General features: G+C 41.1%; 1 long non-coding RNA gene across 1 annotated transcript in view; it reads right to left on the bottom strand.

Moving 5' to 3' along the window:
• The window catches only part of LOC139750726 (uncharacterized), a 91,563-nt gene extending 82,559 nt beyond the window's left edge, over nt 1-9,004 (bottom strand). Inside the window, exon 1 of the long non-coding RNA XR_011713201.1 lies at nt 8,862-9,004. This is a non-coding gene — a long non-coding RNA (uncharacterized lncRNA). The remainder of the gene's footprint in view (nt 1-8,861) is intronic.
• Nucleotides 9,005-22,557: the final 13,553 nt, after the last annotated feature.

The following is a 22,557-nucleotide window of genomic DNA, read 5'->3' as shown; positions in this document are numbered from 1 at the left end:
CTAGCATAACATGTCACTCTTGAGCATGTGATAAACAACGCCACACTACTCTCAAGGCTCCCACATGTTTTAGCCTCTACTTTTGAGATAATTCAGAGTGTGTGACGTGTTAACACGAGCGCTTGAGGTTACCCTGCCATTCTCTACCGGGCTATCGTATTGAAAAGTATCTGTGATGAAACCTGCTGTGTTGACGCATTAAAGAATGGCTTACAGTAAGAGGTGAGTAACTCGGTATATCTTTCCATATTCATTCTCTTCGGTGGGGCTTCACCCCACAGCCAGGGTTGGACCTAGGCTGTTAGATTTTGATCGTTGGTCGACCAAGCTGTATGAGGCCGCAGCCTGTAGGTTTACAATGCATTTAAGAACAATGCAACACTAGAAATGTTATTTCTAATGATATATCTCGTGGATATGAAACTCAGTATACCAGTACACGTGTGTCTGGATACAATAACACCGAGACATTTTCTGATATCTATGTATAACACATTATTGCTCTTGTGTCCGTAATCTCTCCTTGACTTATCTCCTAACTTCATTACTGATCTCTGCCTTGCAATAAAATTCTGAGCTTACTGGAGGAAAATAAGACGACTGCATCAGTGTTGGTAGAGCCAAGTGAGATGGCCAGACGGATGAGGATTCTGGAGATGATCATCAAGGTGGAATAGAAGGTAACCCGTCCGTCTGTGGAGCATGGGAGTGTTCCTGCTGAGGTGACGGTGACGGGGATAAGGATGAAGTATGTACTGCGTACAACACTCCCATATGGCCTTGATCTGTTACGTTCCTATCAACTGATCCCATCTTTCCAGAGGCCAGTTACACAAGGAACACAGACCCAATCATCAACTGAACTTTTTGAAAGATTTCTTAATGATTGAGTGTGGTATTTGATTGTAGATCAAACCATTGTTTATGCAGCCTTCAAAGGAAACCCTTCATTCAAGGTAACTAAAGAAGAAATGGAAGTATCTGTTGGAATCCTCAAGAACGTTTTGGAGGAATTCTACTTTGACCAGAACAATGGTATAAGAAGGAAGCGATCTCAAAAAGCTATGCTCTTCCAACACCTTGCTGATAATTGATCTTTAGATTCATCAGATAAATCTACCAAACTTCTTTCACTAATACAAATCCTTGCAAGTACACATTTCCAAGTAGAACAATCTTTAACGCAAGATGAGGTTATGACTGAATGTTTCAGTGAGCATGGATGCAAGCAGTGCATTATAGGGAAGCCTGATTAGGTTTGGGTACAAAGCATGGCGTCTGAATACTGATGATGGGTATCTAGTTACCTTGCACAAGGATTTACATATCAGAGAAATCTATATGAGAAAATTGTTTGGGTATGTGGATTATCCAACCACTGTCACGAGATGACTGAATACATCCATGTAATTTCTATTCTGATAACCTTTTCACTTCTTTCCCCTTTTGAAAGAGATAAAGGATAGAAATTATGGTGCTACTGGTACTGTAGGGGGAAACAGATGTAAGAAATGCCTTGTGATGTCTATTCAATTAATAAAGACAAAAAAGAAGGTTCATACTACAGCTCTCTCATACCCTATCATTTGTTACTCGTCCAGTTCTCCTCACACCACACATTGCCTCAAAGTTTTCTTTTCCAGCACATTCATCTACATCCAGACAATTTCATCTATACAGACCACGCCTCGCATCCATACAACATCGTCGGGACTACAGCAACATCAACGATGCCCTTCTGTGCCCATCACAGACAGTGTAGTCTCTTTCCACACAATCGTCGATGCGCTAATGACCTTCACCCACGTTGTTGATATAGAAGTAAGAATCCTAGTGCACAGATGGAAGGATAATTTTCTTGTAAACGAGAGCTTCGACAATCCATGGATTTGAATCTTTATGCAAGGTCATACGGTCTTCTCAAATTGAAAAAAAAAAGATTGAAAATGACTATTCAAATATTATCGTACAGCTTGATAAAATTATGGAAGGAAGTGACAGACAAGATCAAAATACGAATAAATGATTAATATCACTCAGAGGCAAAAAGTAGTAGAGGTGTATCTTAACGTGGCTGATTGATGTGGCGATTCAGAATGCACGATTCTTTCATATGGAATCAGATGGTGAGTTGTCTTGTTTAGAGCACAATGTGCAAGTATCTCAGACATACCTCACTCGGTATGGTGTACCTCAAGAGGACCGGGACAATGTCAATCGCACTGCAGGAAGGAGATGAAGGTGAACCACATGATATTCACTACGATGGACTAGACCTACCTCAGAGACATGCCAGGAAAGAAAACAGATATGCAGGAGCTGGCTGCCAAAAAATTCCATCCAGTCACTGTAGTAAATGTGACTTGGAACTGTGCTTAGTGTAGTAAATGTGACTTGGAACTGTGCTTAGTGTAGTAAATGTGACTTGGAACTGTGCTTAGAGTAGTAAATGTGACTTGGAACTGAGCTTAGTGTAGTAAATGTGACTTGGAACTGTGCTTAGTGTAGTAAATGTGATTTGGAACTGTGCTTAGAGTAGTAAATGTGACGTGGAACTGTATTTAGTGTAGTAAATGTGACTTGGAACTGTGCTTCTTATGTAATTCTTATCATACACAGTAAGACGAATTCTGTCCTTTTCATTATTCTGAATTAATATCAGCTCTCAGTTAACAAGCTCATAGATTTGCTGAGAATTGGGACTGTACGAATTTTGATATATAAGTTTTGAGTTATTAGTTTTTGTAATTTCCTTTAATACCAAAATATGTACCGGGATATAGCTGGAGTGATACATATATTACATCTTACTCTACACGACTAAACTTTACAACAACAAAATACTGTTTCTTTCTGTCTTTACTTCCAACTAACCGTAGATATCGATATAACATAAATAACAATGAAAAGCAAAAATATGATACGGGCACGAATGGCAGTGATTCATATGACACAAAATAATGATTTAACATGAAGCATCTTTAGTCACATCAGCTTAATCAAACTGAATTTCACTTCGACGTAGAAACACTGAGAAACCAATTACTGTGACATGCAACTATGACTTGCTTGTTGCTAGGACCTGCATGTTGCCTTCTTGAGACATTTATTGAGTGTGTGTGGGGGGGGGGGAGTTATTGTATGAGGAATTGACTTCACAAATTACCACTAAGGGACCGATCCACTATATGAATCGATAAATCCACGATCAGCTCTGGCTGCTCATGCTATCATGAACTGAAATGACTATCTGTAGTGTCAGAGCTACCATTAGGTCTTCAAGTCTGTGACAGAGTCTACACAACCTACATGTTAAAAGCATTCTCACTGGCAACTATGCAGCGAACTCTCCTGCGGTATCAAAGTAAAGGATTAATCTTTTACGCTAAAATATCGCCGATGTTCATGACAAGGCAATTCTGTGCCATACGTTTTAGTTTCCCAGTAACTATTCGTTTTCTTCGATAGTACCACCCAAGAGAACGATATAGTAGGATAAACTTGAACTAAGTATTAAACTTAAGAAGTAACTTTGTAAACTGGATAGAATAAACAGGTCACTTTAATTAATGAATTACACAAAAAACACAGTATATATAGTATATATATATATATATATATATATATATATATATATATATATATATATATATATATATATATATTTTTTTTTTTTTCTTTTTTTTTTGCCGCTGTCTCCCGCGTTTGCGAGGTAGCGCAAGGAAACAGACGAAAGAAATGGCCCAACCCACCCCCATACACATGTATATACATACGTAAACACACGCAAATATACATACCTACACAGCTTTCCATGGTTTACCCCAGACGCTTCACATGCCTTGATTCAATCCACTGACAGCACGTCAACCCCGGTATACCACATCGCTCCAATTCACTCTATTCCTTGCCCTCCTTTCACCCTCCTGCATGTTCAGGCCCCGATCACACAAAATCTTTTTCACTCCATCTTCCACCTCCAATTTGGTCTCCCTCTTCTCCTCGTTCCCTCCACCTCCGACACACACACACACACACACACACATATATATATATATATATATATATATATATATATATATATATATATATATATATATATATATATATATATATATATATTATCCCTGGGGATAGGGGAGAAAGAATACTTCCCACGTATTCCCTGCGTGTCGTAGAAGGCGACTAAAAGGGGAGGGAGCGGGGGGCTGGAAATCCTCCCCTCTCGTTTTTTTTTTTTTTTTTATTTTCCAAAAGAAGGAACAGAGAACGAGGCCAGGTGAGGACATTCCCTCAGAGGCCCAGTCCTCTGTTCTTAACGCTACCTTGCTAACGCGGGAAATGGCGAATAATATGAAAGAAAAGAAAATATATATATATATATATATATATATATATATATATATATATATATATATATATATATATATATATATATATATATATATGCATTATCTCGGAAAGCAAAAATGGGTATGTATGAATGTTTGAAGGAATAGTGGTTCCAACAATGTTATATGGTGTCGAGGCGTGGGCTATAGATAGAGTTGTGCGCAGGAGGGTGGATGTGCTGGAAATGAGATGTTTGAGGACAATATGTGGTGTGAGATGGTTTGATCGAGTAAGTAATGATAGGGTAAGAGATATGTGTGGTAATAAAAAGAGTGTGGTTGAGAGAGCAGAAGAAGGTGTTTTGAAATGATTTGGTCACATGGAGAGAATGAGTGAGGAAAGATTGACCAAGAGGATATATGTGTCAGAGGTGGAGGGAACGAGGAGAAGTGGGAGACCAAATTGGAGGTGGAAAGATGGAGTGAAAAAGATTTTGAGTAATCGGGGCCTGAACATGCAGGAGGGTGAAAGGCGTGCAAGGAATTGAGTGAATTGGAACGATGTGGTATATCGGGGTCGGCGTACTATCAATGGATTGAACCAGGGCATGTGAAGCGTCTGGGGTAAACCATGGAAAGTTGTGTGGGGCCTGGATGTGGAAAGGGAGCTCTGGTTTCGGTGCATTATCACATGACAGATAGAGACTGAGTGTGAACGAATATGGCCTTTGTTGTCATTTCCTAGCGCTACCTCGCGCACATGCGGGGGAAGGGGGTTGTTATTTCATGTGTGGCGGGGTGGCAATGGGAATGAATAAAGGCAGACAGTATGAATTATGTACATGTGCATATATGTATATGTCTGTGTGCATATATATGTATACGTTGAGATGTATAGGAATGTATATTTGCGTGTGGACGTGTATGTATATACATGTGTATGTGGGTGGGTTGGGCCATTCTTTCGTCTGTTCCTTGCGCTACCTTGCTAACGCGGGAGACAGCGACAAAGTAAAATAAATAAAGGTAAATAAATAAATAAATAAATATATATGTATATATATATATATATATATATATATATATATATATATATATATATATATATATATATATATATATATATATATATATATATATATATATGTGTGTGTGTGTGTGTGTGTGTGGTGCGTGTGTGTGTGTGTGTGTGTGTGTGGTGTGTGTGTGTGTGTGTGTGTGTGTGTGTGTGTGTGTGTGTGTTTTGGGAGCAGCTGAGTGAGTGTGTTAGCAGCTTTGATGCACAAGACCGGGTTATAGTGATTGGTGATTTCAATGCAAAGGTGAGTAATATGGCAGTTGAAGGTATAATTGGTGTACATGGATTTGTTCAGAGTTGCAAATGGAAATGGTGAAGAGCTTGTAGATTTGTTTGCTGAAAAAAGACTGGTGATTGGGAATGCCTGGTTTAAAAAGAGATATACATAAGTTCACGTATGTAAGTAGGAGAGATGGCCAGAGAGCGCTATTGGATTAAGTGTTAATTGATAGGATGTTAATGTGTTGAGAAGAGCAACTGGGAGAATGTCTGATCATTATCTTGTGGAGGCGAAGGTGAAGATATGTAGAGATTTTCAGAAAAGAAGAGAGAAAGTGGGGGTGACGGTTATATTTCTCTCTTGTGTCTCCCCTGATGATGTGATTATTCCACGGAAGTGCACTTGAAAAATTATCGTGTTTCATTTTCCCCGTGAACTCATAGGAATATACTTGATCACGCGCAAAATTGTGATCCTTTCCAATATATATATATATATATATATATTGGGAGGTGAGTTTGAATGGAGAAAAACTGGAGGAAGTGAAGTGTTTTAGATATCTGGGAGTGGATCTGTCAGCGGATGGAACCATGGAAGCGGAAGTGGATCATAGGGTGGGGGAGGGGGCGAAAATTTTGGGAGCCTTGAAAAATGTGTGGAAGTCGAGAACATTATCTCGGAAAGCAAAAATGGGTATGTTTGAAGGAATAGTGGTTCCAACAATGTTGTATGGTTGCGAGGCGTGGGCTATGGATAGAGATGTGCGCAGGAGGATGGATGTGCTGGAAATGAGATGTTTGAGGACAATGTGTGGTGTGAGGTGGTTTGATCGAGTAAGTAACGTAAGGGTAAGAGAGATGTGTGGAAATAAAAAGAGCGTGGTTGAGAGAGCAGAAGAGGGTGTTTTGAAATGGTTTGGGCACATGGAGAGAATGAGTGAGGAAAGATTGACCAAGAGGATATATGTGTCGGAGGTGGAGGGAACGAGGAGAAGAGGGAGACCAAATTGGAGGTGGAAAGATGGAGTGAAAAAGATTTTGTGTGATCGGGGCCTGAACATGCAGGAGGGTGAAAGGAGGGCAAGGAATAGAGTGAATTGGAGCGATGTGGTATACAGGGGTTGACGTGCTGTCAGTGGATTGAATCAAGGCATGTGAAGCGTCTGGGGTAAACCATGGAAAGCTGTGTAGGTATGTATATTTGCGTGTGTGGACGTGTGTATGTACATGTGTATGGGGGGGGGGGCCATTTCTTTCGTCTGTTTCCTTGCGCTACCTCGCAAACGCGGGAGACAGCGACAAAGTATAAAGAAAAAAAAAAAAAAAAAATATATATATATATATATATATATATATATATATATATATATATATATATATATATATATATATATATATATATATCCTAACAACGTAGCCACACACTGTGACAACATATCTCCACACCTTGACAACATCTTTTTTACACTGCTTTCATACGTGTACCACAGACGAGCAAACAGTGTTGTTACTCATACAGGCCCCGCCAGGGATACGAACCGTACGTGTTGATATCGCACTGTCAGGGAGACCAGCGGTACATTGTGATGGCGGACTGCCAGGGACATGATCTAAACGTATTGTCAAATAAGGAAAGCCCTTGCGAGGGGGACACGAAGCGTACGCGTGCTTTACACAGTTCAGACACAGACGAAGTTCTTGGCCCGGGGAATGTACGTATGTTACGTATGTATACCAGCAGGTCGTAAACCTCCGTTAGCTACCCCTTAATAACGTCTGCTGATGGTAATGTTTATGATAGCGGACGAGTCTCTCTTAGGTATTGGTTCCTCATCTTATGATCATGGTTCTTGCCACAGTAAGTAAGTAAGTCATTGAGAGATCATCGAATTATTATCTGTCGTTCATGTAATCTGTCCTTCTTGTGATGAATGGTTCCTTGGATCGAGAGGTTAGGTATTAGTTCACATTACAGGATAACCATGAGTGAAACAAATCTCCTTCCGAAACTGACCACACGTTTCGATTTCGCCAGAATTACGGCGTCCCCTATAATTTCATCGGAAGCAAAAGTGTCCTACTTTGGGCAAAAATGAGCGTAAATCTTCCCTTCTCAAAGTGACTTATTACCCAGTGAGCTAGAGGACAACGCGGAATTTAGCTTGCGTCACTGGAAAACAAAAGACCAATATAATTCAACAATACAAATGATATCTGTAAATTATAGAGTGTAAGAAGAGTAAGTTTTAGCCCAATCATGCATTACTTTCGTATAATAAACTTCATTTTAAGCCAAAATGACGAACTCAAAACAGTATGCGGCGAGGCACTCGCAACATGTTTGCTCACTGTTTCAAGGGCCATACGACGGGGGATCGACTTTACGAAGGCGACGAAGCTTCGCATCGTCGTATTCAAGAATGTGGTGATGTGACGCAGGTCGTCGCTGATTGGCTGGCTGGTATGACTCTGCGTTGAATTATTGGAACGTTGCAAAGGTGGTCTTCGCAAGGGGACCCCCCCCTCGCGATGAGACTCTACGACGGAAAATAATCGTTAATAATTACATATTTCATCTCTTAAATGATCATAATTTATACATTCAACCCATTCGAAAATATCATTTTATGCTAAAGAGATAAGAATTCGAAAAAAGTTACAAGTAAATACTTTTTCGAGACTGGTGCTAGTCTTACCGATACTTGAGAACGTTTTTGGCAAAACATCAAAGACTATATATATGGAAGAGTAAGAGAGATGTGAGGTAATAATGAGTGTGGTTGACAGAGCAGAAGAACATGTATTGAACATGTGTTGAAATGGTTTAGACATATGGAGAGAATTAGTGAGGTAAGATTGACAAAGAGGCGTGGTATACGTGGTATATGTGTCAGAGGTGGAGGAAACAAGAAGTGGGAGACCAAATTGGAGGTGGAAGGATGGCGTGAAAAAGATTTTGAGCGATAGGGGCCTGAATATACAAGAGGGTAAAAGGCGTGCAAGGAATAGAGTGAAGTGGAACGATGTGGTATACCAGGGTCGACGCGATGTCATTGTCAACAGACTCGAACAATATACGCCTAAATATTTTGTTGCAAAGATATTTTTTGATGGCGTTATTTGCAGTTATGTTAACATTAGAGCAATACAAGGCCGCACCAACACGTTGTTTATATACATACACGCAGCACATGGCTCTTGTTCAAGCGATAAAACGCATTTTCTACACTTACACAAAAGTGATATTTGCTCTTCCACGTGGCGGCCTTGTGTAGTGACTCCCGACGAGACACGAACACCAGCGCAACACCTGTGTACCGGAGGAACACTGCTAGTGACGCTGCTGCCGGGAAAACACTGACCGAGTGCAGTGGGTAGTGGGTTTCTCTCCCAGCTAACTGTGATACTGTAGCAGCTGAGTGGCGCTCAGGCAGCAGAGCCTCACAGACCGACCGTCCAGACGTGAAATGAACGTGTGGTGGTAGAGGTGCCAACATCTCAATTCACACTGAACATGTCGTAGTCCTCTACCCCTTATCTGTGTACTGCCACTCTGTTGTACAACCCATTCAAGGTCAGAGAAACTTGGGGGAGTTTCACTGTCTGAAGAAATTAAAATTTGGCTCAAGTCAAAGACTGTTGTATTAAACCAGTGTTGTGAAATGTTTTTCGCTATATTTGAAATGTTCATTTATGATAGATTTTTAACAACATTTTCTTATAAATAAGGTTTCTTTTAGGGTGACCAATCAGTTCAACTATTCCATTCACTTTATTGTAAAGGACAGCAGCCAAAAATGCTGATATATGCAACCACATGGTGCTGATATTACCAAGCTGTTCATTTGTTTGTGTAAAGTGAGTACAATCACTTCCCAGGCCATGTAGAAAATGTTATGGTCCACACTTCATCAGAATGAGGAAAACTTTCTTTGAGCGTAGTCGAAGGGGAGGTGCATGATGGTGGTTTTAGAGCTTGACCAGAATGATATCAGTCTTGTAAAATGTGTATTGTAGGGTAGGTTACTCTCTACATGGATTGGTTATCCTACAGTGGCATATATATATATATATATATATATATATATATATATATATATATATATATATATATATATATATATATATTTCATAATTTTTTCTTTTATTTTGCTTTGTCGCTGTCTCCCGCGTTAGCGAGGTAGCGCAAGGAAACAGACGAAAGAATGGCCCAACCCGCCCACATACACATGTATATACATACACGTCCACACACGCAAATATACATACCCATACATCTCAATGTACACACATATATACACACACAGACATATACATATATACACATGTACATAATTCATACTGTCTGCCTTTATTTGTTCCCATCGCCACCTCGCCACACATGGAATAACAACCCCCTTCCCCCGCATGTGTGCGAGGAAGCGCTAGGAAAAGACACCAAAGGCCCCATTCGTTCACACTCAGCCTCTAGCTATCGTGTAATAATGCACCGAAACCACAGTTCCCTTTCCACATCCAGGCCACACACAACTTTCCATGGTTTACCCCAGACGCTTCACATGCCCTGGTTCAATCCATTGACAGCTCGTCGACCCCGGTATACCACATCGTTCCAATTCACTCTATTCCTTGCACGCCTTTCACCCTCCTGCATGTTCAGGCCCGATCACTCAAAATCTTTTTCACTCCATCTTTCCACCTCCAATTTGGTCTCCCACTTCTCCTCGTTCCCTCCACCTCTGACACATATATCCTCTTGGTCAATCTTTCCTCACTCATTCTCTCCATGTGCCCAAACCATTTCAAAACACCCTCTTCTGCTCTCTCAACCACACTCTTTTTATTTCCACACATCTCTCTTACCCTTACATTACTTACTCGATCAAACCGCCTCACACCACATATTGTCCTCAAACATCTCATTTCCAGCACATCCACCCTCCTGCGCACAACTCTATCCATAGCCCACGCCTCGCAACCATACAACATTGTTGGAACCACTATTCCTTCAAACATACCCATTTTTGCTTTCCGAGATAATGTTCTCGACTTCCAAACATTCTTCAAGGCTCCCAGAATTTTCGCCCCCTCCCCCACCCTATGATTCACTTCCGCGTCCATGGTTCCATCCGCTGCCAAATCCACTCCCAGATATCTAAAACACTTTACTTCCTCCAGTTTTCCTCCATTCAAACTTACCTTCAAATTGACTTTACCCTCAACCCTACTGTACCTAATAACCTTGCTCTTATTCACATTTACTCTTAACTTTCTTCTTTCACACACTTTACCAAACTCAGTCACCAGCTTCTGCAGTTTTTTACATGAATCAGCCACCAGCACTGTATCATCAGCGAACAACAACTGACTCACTTCCCAAGCTCTCTCATCCACAACAGACTGCATACTTGCCCCTCTTTCCAAAACCCTTGCATTCACCTCCCTAACAACCCCATCCATAAACAAATTAAACAACCACGGAGACATCACACACCCCTGCCGCAAACCTACATATATATATATATATATATATATATATATATATATATATATATATATATATATATATATATATATATACATATATATATATATATATATATATATATATATATATATATATATATATATATATATATATATATATATATATATATATATATATATGGATTACGTGTTAATTGACAGGCGTGCGAAAGAGAGACTTTTGGATGTTAATGTGCTGAGAGGTGCAACTAGAGGGATGTCTGACCATTATCTTGTGGAGGCTAAGGTGAAGATTTGTATGGGTTTTCAGAAAAGAAGAGTGAATGTTGGGGTGAAGAGGGTGGTGAGAGTAAGTGAGCTTGGGAAGGAGACCTGTGTGAGGAAGTACCAGGAGAGACTGAGTACAGAATGGAAAAAGGTGAGAACAATGGAAGTAAGGGGAGTGGGGGAGGAATGGGATGTATTTAGGGAATCAGTGATGGATTGCGCAAAAGATGCTTGTGGCATGAGAAGAGTGGGAGGTGGGTTGATTAGAAAGGGTAGTGAGTGGTGGGATGAAGAAGTAAGAGTATTAGTGAAAGAGAAGAGAGAGGCATTTGGACGATTTTTGCAGGGAAAAAATGCAATTGAATGGGAGATGTATAAAAGAAAGAGACAGGAGGTCAAGAGAAAGGTGCAAGAGGTGAAAAAAAAGGGCAAATGAGAGTTGGGGTGAGAGAGTATCATTAAATTTTAGGGAGGATAAAAAGATGTTCTGGAAGGAGGTAAATAAAGTGCGTAAGACAAGGGAGCAAATGGGAACTTCAGTGAAGGGCGCAAATGGGGAGGTGATAACAAGTAGTGGTGATGTGAGAAGGAGATGGAGTGAGTATTTTGAAGGTTTGTTGAATGGCAGATACAGGGTGTTTTGGTCGAGGTGGTGTGCAAAGTGAGAGGGTTAGGGAAAATGATTTGGTAAACAGAGAAGAGGTAGTGAAAGCTTTGCGGAAGATGAAAGCCGGCAAGGCAGCAGGTTTGGACGGTATTGCAGTGGAATTTATTAAAAAAGGGGGTGACTGTATTGTTGACTGGTTGGTAAGGTTATTTAATGTATGTATGACTCATGGTGAGGTGCCTGAGGATTGGCGGAATGCGTGCATAGTGCCATTGTACAAAGGCAAATGGGATAAGAGTGAGTGCTTGAATTACAGAGGTATAAGTTTGTTGAGTATTCCTGGTAAATTATATGGGAGGGTATTGATTGAGAGGGTGAAGGCATGTACAGAGCATCAGATTGGGGAAGAGCAGTGTGGTTTCAGAAGTGGTAGAGGATATGTGGATCAGGTGTTTGCTTTGAAGAATGTATGTGAGAAATACTTAGAAAAGCAAATGGATTTGTATGTAGCATTTATGGATCTGGAGAAGGCATATGATAGAGTTGATAGAGATGCTCTGTGGAAGGTATTAAGAATATATGGTGTGGGAGGCAAGTTGTTAGAAGCAGTGAAAAGTTTTTATCGAGGATGTAAGGCATGTGTACGTGTTGGAAGAGAGGAAAGTGATTGGTTCTCAGTGAATGTAGGTTTGCGGCAGGGGTGTGTGATGTCTCCATGGTTGTTTAATTTGTTTATGGATGGGGTTGTTAGGGAGGTAAATGCAAAAGTTTTGGAAAGAGGGGCAAGTATGAAGTCTGTTGGGGATGAGAGAGCTTGGGAAGTGAGTCAGTTGTTGTTCGCTGATGATACAGCACTGGTGGCTGATTCATGTGAGAAACTGCAGAAGCTGGTGACTGAGTTTGGTAAAGTGTGTGAAAGAAGAAAGTTAAGAGTAAATGTGAATAAGAGCAAGGTTATTAGGTACAGTAGGGTTGAGGGTCAAGTCAATTGGGAGGTGAGTTTGAATGGAGAAAAACTGGAGGAAGTGAAGTGTTTTAGATATCTGGGAGTGGATCTGTCAGCGGATGGAACCATGGAAGCGGAAGTGGATCATAGGGTGGGGGGGGTGGGCGAAAATTCTGGGGGCCTTGAAGAATGTGTGAAGTCGAGAACATTATCTCGGAAAGCAAAAATGGGTATGTTTGAAGGAATAGTGGTTCCAACAATGTTGTATGGTTGCGAGGCGTGGGCTATGGATAGAGTTGTGCGCAGGAGGATGGAGGTGCTGGAAATGAGATGTTTGAGGACAATGTGTGGTGTGAGGTGGTTTGATCGAGTGAGTAACGTAAGGGTAAGAGAGATGTGTGGAAATAAAAAGAGCGTGGTTGAGAGAGCAGAAGAGGGTGTTTTGAAGTGGTTTGGGCACATGGAGAGAATGAGTGAGGAAAGATTGACCAAGAGGATATATGTGTCGGAGGTGGAGGGAACGAGGAGAAGAGGGAGACCAAATTGGAGGTGGAAAGATGGAGTGAAAAAGATTTTGTGTGATCGGGGCCTGAACATACAGGAGGGTGAAAAGAGGGCAAGGAATAGAGTGAATTGGATCGATGTGGTATACTGGGGTTGCCGTGCTGTCAGTGGATTGAATCAGGGGACGTGAAGCGTCTGGGGTAAACCATGGAAAGCTGTGTAGGTATGTATATTTGCGTGTGTGGACGTATGTATATACATGTGTATAGGGGTGGGTTGGGCCATTTCTTTCGTCTGTTTCCTTGCGCTACCTCGCAAACGCGGGAGACAGCGACAAAGCAAAAAAAAGAAAGAAAAAAAAAAATATATATATATATATATATATATATATATATATATATATATATATATATATATATATATATATATATATATATATACATATATATACATATATATATATATATATATATATATATATATATATATATATATATATATATATATATATATATATATATATATATATGTATATATATGATAGAGTTGATAGAGATGCTCTGTGGAAGGTATTAAGAATATATATTGTGGGAGGCAAGTTGTTAGAAGCAGTGAAAAGTTTTTATCGAGGATGTAAGGCATGTGTACGTGTAGGAAGAGAGGAAAGTGATTGGTTCTCAGTGAATATAGGTTTGCGGCAGGGGTGTGTGATGTCTCCATGGTTGTTTAATTTGTTTATGGATGGGGTTGTTAGGGAGGTGAATGCAAGAGTTTTGGAAAGAGGGGCAAGTATGAAGTCTGTTGGGGATGAGAGAGCTTGGGAAGTGAGTCAGTTGTTGTTCGCTGATGATACAGCGCTGGTGGCTGATTCATGTGAGAAACTGCAGAAGCTGGTGACTGAGTTTGGTAAAGTGTGTGAAAGAAGAAAGTTAAGAGTAAATGTGAATAAGAGCAAGGTAATTAGGTACAGTAGGGTTGAGGGTCAAGTCAATTGGGAGGTAAGTTTGAATGGAGGAAAACTGGAGGAGGTAAAGTGTTTTAGATATCTGGGAGTGGATCTGTCAGCGGATGGAACCATGGAAGCGGAAGTGGATCATAGGGTGGGGGAGGGGGCGAAAATCCTGGGAGCCTTGAAGAATGTGTGGAAGTCGAGAACATTATCTCGGAAAGCAAAAATGGGTATGTTTGAAGGAACAGTGGTTCCAACAATGTTGTATGGTTGCGAGGCGTGGGCTATGGATAGAGTTGTACGCAGGAGGATGGATGTGCTGGAAATGAGATGTTTGAGGACAATGTGTGGTGTGAGGTGGTTTGATCGAGTAAGTAACGTAAGGGTAAGAGAGATGTGTGGATATAAAAAGAGCGTGGTTGAGAGAGCAGAAGAGGGTGTTTTGAAATGGTTTGGGCACATGGAGAGAATGAGTGAGGAAAGATTGACCAAGAGGATATATGTGTCGGAGGTGGAGGGAACGAGGAGAAGAGGGAGACCAAATTGGAGGTGGAAAGATGGAGTGAAAAAGATTTTGTGTGATCGGGGCCTGAACATGCAGGAGGGTGAAAGGAGGGCAAGGAATAGAGTGAATTCGATCGATATGGTATACCGGGGTTGACGTGCTGTCAGTGGATTGAATCAGGGCATGCGAAGCGTCTGGGGTAAACCATGGAAAGTTGTGTGTGTGGCCTGGATGTGGAAAGGGAGCTGTGGTTTCGGGCATAATTGCGTGACAGCTGGAGACTGAGTGTGAACGAATGGGGCCTTTGTTGTCTTTTCCTAGTGCTACCTCGCACACATGAGGGGGGAGGGGGATGGTATTCCATGTGTGGCGAGGTGGCGATGGGAATGAATAGGGGCAGGCAGTGTGAATTGTGTGCATGGGTATATATGTATGTGTCTGTGTGTGTATATATATGTGTACATTGAGAGGTATAGGTATGTATATTTGCGTGTGGGCGTGTGTGTGTGTACATTGTGTATGGGGGTGGGTTGTGCCATTTCTTTCGTCTGTTTCCTTGCGCTACCTCGCAAACGCGGGAGACAGCGACAAAGCAAAATAAGATAAAATAAAAATAAATATATATATATATATATATATATATATATATATATATATATATATATATATATATATATATATACGAAAGCCTTACCGAAGATGAAATCCGGCAATGTGGTGGGAGTGAATGGTATTGCAGTTGAATTCACTGAGAAAGGGGGATTGGTATGGACATTCAGCGTATGTATAGAACATGGTAAAGTGCCTGAGAATTGGTGGAATGCTTGTATATGCCATTCTACAAAGGCAAAAAGATTAAGGTGAATGTTCAAACAACAGAGGCATATATTCCTTGAGTATACCTGCAAAATTATATGGGAGGGTATTGACTAAGAGGGTGAAGACACGTATTGAACACTACACTGGGCAGGAGCAGTGTGGTTTCAGAAATGATAGAGGATGTGTGGATCAGATGTTTGCTTTCAAGAATGTGTGAGAAATACATAGAAAAAATAGGGATTTGTATTTGGCTTTTATGGATCTGGAGAAGTCATATGGTAGTTTATACAGATGCTTTGTGGAAGGTATTAAGAATATATGATTCGGAGGTCAACTGCTATAAGCAGTGAAAAGTCTTTATCGAGGATGTAAGGCATGTGTACGAGCAATAAGACAGGAAAGTGATTGGTTCTCACTGAAGGTCAGTCTGCGGAATGGGGTGTGTGATATCCCCATGGTTGTTTGATTTGTTTATGGATGGGGTGGTTAGGGAGGTAAATGCAAGAGACTTGCAGAGAGGGGCGTGTATGCAGGTGATTGAGATGAGAGAGCCTGGGAAGTGTCAGTTGTTGTTCGCTGATGATACAGCACTGGTGGCTGATTCGAGTGAGAAACTGCAAAAGTTGGTGACTGAATTTGGTAAAGTGTGTGAAAGAAGAAAGCTTAGAGTACATGTGAATAAGAGCAAGGTTATTAGGTTCAGTAGGGTTTAGGGACAAGAAAATTGGGAGGTAAATTTGAATGGAGAAAAACTGGAGGAAGTGAAGTGTTTTAGATAACTGGGAGTGGAGTTAGCAGCGGAAGTGAGTCCCAGGGAGGGGGAGGGGTGAATGTTCTAGGAGCGTTGAAGAATGTGCGGAAGATGAGAATGTTATTTCGGAGAGCAAAAAATGGGTTTGTTTGAAGGAATAGTGGTTCTAACAATGTTATATGGTTGCGAGGCATGGGCTATCACTTTCCTTTCTTCCTACTCGTACACATGCCTTTCCTCTTTGGTAAAAACTTTTCACTGCTTCTAGCAACTTACCTCCCACGCCATATACTCTTAGTGCCTTCCAAAGAGCACCTCTATCAACTCTAACATATGCCCTCTCCAAGTTCATAAATATCTCATACAAATCCATCTGTTGTATTTTAACTTTCTAAAAGGGGAAACAGAAGAAGGAGTTATGCGGGGAGTGCTCATCCTCCTGGAAGGCTCAGACTGGAGTGTCTAAATGTGTGTGGATGTAACCAAGATGAGAAAAAAGGCGAGGTAGATATTATGTTTAAGGAAAAGAACCTGGATGTTTTGGCTTTGACTGAAACGAAGCTCAAGGGTAGAGGGGAAAAGTGGTTTGGGAATGTCTTGGGAGTAAAGGCAGGGGTAGGTGCGAGGACGAGAGCAAAGGAAGGAGTAGCACTACTCCTGAAGCAAGAGTTGTGGGAGTGTGTGATAGAGTAAGAAAGTAAGTTCTAGATTGATATGGGTAGAACTGAAAGTGGATGGAGAGAGGTGGGTGATTATTGGTACCTATGCACCTGGGCATGAGAAGAAAGATGTTTTGGGAGCAGCTGAGTGAGTGAGTGTGTTAGCAGCTTTGATGCACGAGACCGGGCTGTAGTGATGGGTGATTTGAATGCAAAGTTGAGTAATGTGGCCGTTGAGGGTACAATTCGTGTACATGGGGTGTTCAGTGTTGTAAATGGAAATGGTGAAGAGCTTGTAGATTCGTGTGCTGAAAAAGGACTTGTGATTGGGAATACCTAGTTAAGAAAGAGAGATATACATAAGTATACATATGTAAGTATAAGAGATGGCCAGAGAGTGTTATTGGACTACCTGTTGATTGATAGGCGCGTGAAAGAGACTTTTGGATGTTAATGTGCTGAGAGGGGCAACTGGAGGGATGTCTGATCTTTATCTTTGGAAGGCGAAGGTGAAGATATGTAGAGGTTTTCAGAAAAGAAGAGAGAATGTTGGGATGAAGAGAGTGGTGAGAGTAAGTGAGCTTGGAAAGGAGACTTGTGTGAGGAAGTACCAGGAGAGATTAAGTGGAGAATGGAAAAAGGTGAGAACAAATGAAGTAAGGGGAGTGGGGGAGGAATGGGATGTATTTATGGGAGCATTGATGGCTTGCGCAGAAGATGCTTGTAGCATGAGAAAGTTGGGAGGTGGGCAGAGTAGAAAGGCTGGTGAGTGGTGGGATGAAGAAGTAAGATTGCTAGTGAAAGAGAAGAGAGAGCCGTTTGGACGATTTTTGCAGGGAAGTAGCGCAAATGACTGGGAGATGTATAAAAGAAAGAGGCAGGAGGTCAAGAGAAAGGTGCAAGAGGTGAAAAAGAGAGCAAATGAGAGTTGGGTTGAGAGAGTATCATTAAACTTTAGAGAGGATAAAGATATGTTTTGGAAGGAGGTAAATAAAGTGCGAAAGACAAGAGAACAAATGGGAACATTGGTGAAGGTGGCAAATGAGGAGGTAATAACAAGTAGTGGTGAAGTGAGAAGGAGACGGAGTGAGCATTTTGAATGTTTGTTGAATGTGTTTGATGATAGAGTGGCATATATAAGGTGTTTTGGTGGAGGTGGTGTGCGAAGTGAGAGGGTCAGGGAGAGTGGTTTGGTGAACAGAGAAGAGGCAATGAAAGCTTTGCAGAAGATGAAAGCTGGCAAGGCGGCGGGTTTGGTTGGTATTGCTGTGGAATTTAGTAAAATGGCGGGTGACTGTGTTGTTGACTGGTTGGTAAGGATATACAGTGTATATATGGTTAATGGTGAAGTGCCTGAGGATTCGTGGAATGCATGCAAGGAGATAAAGGTGAGTGTTCAAATTACAGAGGTACATGTTTGTTGAGTACTCCTGGGAAATTATATGGGAGGGTATTGATTGAGAGGGTAAAGGCATGTACAGAGCATCAGATAGGGGATGAGCAGTGTAGTTTCAGTAGTGGTAGAGGATGCGTGGATCAGGTGTTTGATTTGAAGAATGTGTGTGAGAAATACTTAGAAAACGAGATGAATTTGTATGTAGCATTTATGGATATGAATACATATATATATATAAATATATATATATATATATATATATATATATATATATATATATATATATATATATATATATATATATATATATATATATATATATATATATATATATATATATATTGTTAGGGAGGTGAATGCAAGAGTTTTGGAAAGAGGGGCAAGTATGAAGTCTGTTGGGGATGAGAGAGCTTGGGAAGTGAGTCAGTTGTTGTTCGCTGATGATACAGCGCTGGTGGCTGATTCATGTAAAAAACTGCAGAAGCTGGTGACTGAGTTTGGTAAAGTGTGTGGAAGAAGAAAGTTAAGAGTAAATGTGAATAAGAGCAAGGTTATTAGGTACAGTAGGGTTGAGGGTCAAGTCAATTGGGAGGTGAGTTTGAATGGAGAAAAACTGGAGGAAGTGAAGTGTTTTAGATATCTCGGAGTGGATCTGGCAGCGGATGGAACCATGGAAGCGGAAGTGGATCATAGGGTGGGGGAGGGGGTGAAAATTCTGGGAGCCTTGAAGAATGTGTGGAAGTCGAGAACATTATCTCGGAAAGCAAAAATGGGTATGTTTGAAGGAATAGTGGTTCCAACAATGTTGTATGGTTGCGAGGCGTGGGCTATGGATAGAGTTGTGTGCAGGAGGATGGATGTGCTGGAAATGAGATGTTTGAGGACAATGTGTGGTGTGAGGTGGTTTGATCGAGTAAGTAACGTAAGGGTAAGAGAGATGTGTGGAAATAAAAAGAGCGTGGTTGAGAGAGCAGAAGAGGGTGTTTTGAAATGGTTTGGGCACATGGAGAGAATGAGTGAGGAAAGATTGACCAAGAGTATGTGTCGGAGGTGGAGGGAACGAGGAGAAGAGGAAGACCAAATTGGAGGTGGAAAGATGGAGTGAAAAAGATTTTGTGTGATCGGGGCCTGAACATGCAGGAGGGTGAAAGGAGGGCAAGGAATAGAGTGAATTGGAGCGATGTGGTATACCGGGGTTGACGTGCTGTCAGTGGATTGAATCAAGGCATGTGAAGCGTCTGGGGTAAACCATGGAAAGCTGTGTAGGTATGTATATTTGCGTGTGTGGACGTATGTATATACATGTGTATGGGGGTGGGTTGGGCCATTTCTTTCGTCTGTTTCCTTGCGCTACCTCGCAAACGCGGGAGACAGCGACAAAGGAAAAAAAAAAAAAAAAAAAAAATATATATATATATATATATATATATATATATATATATATATATATATATATATATATATATATATATATATATATATATATATGAGGTGCCTGAGGACTGGCGGAATGCTTGCATAGTGCCATTGCACAAAGGCAGAGGGCATAAAAGTGAGTGCTCAAATCACAGAGGTATAAGTTTGTTGAGTATTCCTGGGAAATTATATGGGAGGGTATTGATTGAGAGGGTGAAGGCATGTACAGAGCATCAGATTGGGGAAGAGCAGTGTGGTTTCAGAAGTGGTAGAGGATGGGTGGATCAGGTGTTTGCTTTGAAGAATGTATGTGAGAGATACTTAGAAAAGTAAATGGATTTGTATGTGGTATTTATGGTTCCGGAGAAGGCATATCATAGAGTTGATAGAGATGCTCTGTGGAAGGTATTAAGAATATATGGTGTGGGAGGTAAGTTGTTAGAAGCAGTGAAAAGTTGTTATCGAGGATGTAAGGCATGTGTACGTGTAGGAAGAGAGGAAGGTGCTTGGTTCTCAGTGAATGTTGGCTTGCGGCAGGGGTGCGAGATGTTTCCATGGTTGTTTAATTTGTTTATGGATGGGGTTGTTAGGGAGGTGAATGCAAGAGTTTTGGAAAGAGGGGCAAGTATGCAGTCCGTTATGGATGAGAGGGCTTTGGAAGTGAGTCAGTTGTTGTTCGCTGATGATACAACGCTGGTGGCTGATTCGGGTGAGAAACTGCAGAAGCTGGTGACTGAGTTTGGTAAAGTGTGTGAAAGAAGAAAGCTGAGAGTAAATGTGAATAAAAGCAAGGTTATTAGGTTCAGTAGGGTTGATGGACAACTCAATTGAGAGATAAGTCTGAATGGAGAAAAACTGGAGGAAGTGAAGTGTTTTAGATATCTGGGAGTGGATTTAGCAGCGGATGGAACCAAAAAAGGCCACATTCGTTCACACTCAGTCTCTATCTGTCATGTGTAATGTAACGAAACCATATAATATCGTTGGATCTACTGTTCCTTCAAACATACCCATTTTCACACTCCGAGATAACGTTCTCTCTTTCCACACATTCTTCATCGCTTTCAGAACCTTCTCCCCCTTCCCCACCCTATGACTCACTTTCACTTTCATGGTTCCAAACGCTGTGGGTGTAAGCTTATGCACACACTTCTCGAGAACAATCACCAACATGATATCTGCCGAGTAGAGAGAGTAGCAAAATGGCGGCGAACGGGAAGGAAAGGTTGACGAGAGGTGGGTGGTGCCACAGGAGAAGTAATGAGATGGAAGGCTTCTGATTCCACTTTACTAACCGAGATGTGGGGGGTGGATCCCCTCCCTCTACCCTATGCAACACTACCAGCACTTAGGAAGCAGACTTTGTTATGTTACTCATACGGTGTTTCTGAGACAGAGTGGAGGAGATGGTAATGGATGGTGATAGGACAGAACCTTGAGGTACCCCACCTTTGATAGGGTAGGAGGGGTATGTAGCTCCGTCGACGACTACTGCGACGGAGCGGTTGAAAAGGAAACTATGAATCAGAGAAAACTGAGAAGCACTGGGCGACAGAAAGAGTTTATAAAGAAAAGACTTTTGCCACACCCTGTCAAATGCTTTGATGTCGAGCGCTACAATAAAAGTTTTACCAGTATCCCAGTTCATGTTTACCACTCTGCTCCACGGTGTACCATCAACTTCTTCCTTAGTATATGATGAAGTGTTCCAAAAACCTCTTTCATAGTATATGATATAGTGTACCATTAACCTCTTCCATAGTATATAATAGACTATGCCATTAACCTCTTCCACAACATTGAAAGTGTATCATTAACCTATTCCACAGTATACAGTAAAGTGTACCACTAACCTGCTCCACAGTATTTAGTGTATCCTTAACCTCTTCCATACTATATAATAAAATGTACCATTAAATTGTTTTTCGATATATACAGGATCATTAACGCATACGGTGGTATGATTTTTAGGATTTCATCCAATGTTTCCTTTGTGTTACGATGCACCAGTTCTGAAAGTGTACCATAAAACTTGCTGTACTTCTGTATGCGAGAATGAACCCACTGTAACTCTTTTACCCAAGCTCTGCCTTTTCACAGATATAAAGCTAAGCACAGCTTTACTAACAGTACAGCTATAGAGCTAAACATATTTCACTGGTCGTCATAGCATTCAAGCTAAAGATAACCCACTGATTCGTTGCAGTTATAGAGCTCAACATAGCCCACTAGTTATCACAGTTATAAAGCTCAACATAGCCCACTGGTCGTCAACTATAAAGCTAAACATAGCCCACTGATCGTCACAACTGTAAAGCTAATCATAGTTACTGGTTATCACAGTTATAAAGCCAAACATAGCCCACTGGTCGTCAACTAAAAAGCTAAACATAGCCCACTGGTTATTACAGTTATAAAACTAAACATAGGCCACTGGTTATCACAGTTATAAAGCTAAAGATAGCCCACTGGTCGTCACAACTATAAAACTTAACATAGCCCACTGGCTATTACAGTTATAAAGCTAAACATAGCCCACTGCTCGTCACAGCTATAAAGCTAAGGCGTGGGGCGGGCGGCCGGTCGGCCCCACTTGTGAATGTTGCCCCACAATTTAGTCTTG

This window comes from Panulirus ornatus, chromosome 10, assembly GCF_036320965.1.
Source record: "Panulirus ornatus isolate Po-2019 chromosome 10, ASM3632096v1, whole genome shotgun sequence".
Classification (NCBI taxonomy): domain Eukaryota; kingdom Metazoa; phylum Arthropoda; class Malacostraca; order Decapoda; family Palinuridae; genus Panulirus; species Panulirus ornatus.
Note: the sequence above shows the minus strand (reverse complement) of the source record. Positions and strands in the feature narration are given on the sequence as shown.